Below are 1,553 nucleotides of genomic sequence, written 5' to 3' on the forward strand. Positions count from 1 at the left end.
CGTTTTGAAATGTCTCAATTCTCAAAACTATGACACTACAGGCTTCCCAAGAGTGTTACTAATTGACGCCAATGGGTCTTGGACCATCATATGTGATGACTTGGGAGTGAGAACGAGTTGGTTTTGGAATCAAATCTGCTTAGTTAGGTTTTGGAAAAGATGGTTGTTTGGATTAAAATAAGTACATTACATAACTCATGGGACGTACGTCATCTACAAAACGTTACATTGGAAAGTCGCTCAAATCCGTTACACTGCCTGTTTTTCCTTCTTTTAGCACAACTATGAGGACACAATGTTCACCTGCTGCCTGATATATCCCACCCACTAACAGGTGATAATGAGATAATCAGTGTTATTCACTTCACCTGTCATTGGACATAATGTTACGGCTGATTGTTGTAAAGTTAAAGTAAAAAAAAAAAATTAAAAGTACTCATCATGCGAAATGGTGGAGGAGTTAGGGAGTGAGGTTTAGTCACTGCACAGCCATCTTGCTTCTGTTACATGTGCAGCAGATGGCTTCAGCCGGCAACCGTCAAAATTATGTTCACATAAAGTGCTCCTATTCGCCTCCGGCAGGCGAGTTGCAGGGTTATTATCATTATCAAAAACTGACAAAATAACGAAAACTAGGTTTGAAAAACATTTAAAACCAACTGCAAACAGTATGGTCTAACAAAAATAAACTAAAGTTAGAGAGTAAATGTATTTAGTTTTAGTCACAAAGCCTACATAAGCCCTGTATTTTGGGTGGATATAGCGCTGATCCCGAATAGTCGAAGATTCGATCCTTCGATGGGCGACGCCTGATTCGACTGTCAATCTCACAGTTGAAGCTTCGCTGCGAAACGAGGATCACGCCATTTTGGCGATATGGTGGTGCTCAACGTCTGATTTTACATAGAACTACCAGTTTTCTCCCAGTAAGTTAATAAACAGCCTATTACAATATACATTTCTTTACATAAATAAAGAGTACAATGGTCAGATAGTATACTGTTAGTATAACAATAATAGCCTGTATTAATTAGTATATTCATTATAATTTCATATAATAATTTACTATTTTACCACTAGTTGAATATTAAATCCAGTTACAGCTGTTTCATTTCTGTTGTTTTTTTTAATTTATCTAATCCTTGTGCAAGCAAAAGGCTCTGCATTGGTCTCTTATTTGTTAATGCTAGTTACTAACTTGTCAATAATCATATTGTTCAACATTTGAAAGTTTGCTGAAGTATGTCAAGTGAAGGGGTTATGGTAGTTTGTTTTCTCAAACGTTACTCGCACACTGCTCCATAAATAATTTTTCTGATTGCACATACAGTAGGTCCATCTGTTTGTAGAGGCACATGTGAGAGCCCGGGTTAATGAGCAGACTGTAACGCACACAGAGAAGAGAGCGTCACACACACTTTTTCTGTTTTATTAAATCTCATACTTTTTGCGGTTATGCAGTCGCACACGTCAACATCGCGATTGTGATTAGATTAATCGTGCAGCTCTACTTGCAGCCAGTTTTCAGTCCACGCCGTCTCCTGGCATCGTGG

The sequence above is a fragment of the Micropterus dolomieu genome, linkage group LG13 (genome assembly GCF_021292245.1).
Source record: "Micropterus dolomieu isolate WLL.071019.BEF.003 ecotype Adirondacks linkage group LG13, ASM2129224v1, whole genome shotgun sequence".
NCBI classification, from domain to species: Eukaryota; Metazoa; Chordata; class Actinopteri; order Centrarchiformes; family Centrarchidae; genus Micropterus; species Micropterus dolomieu.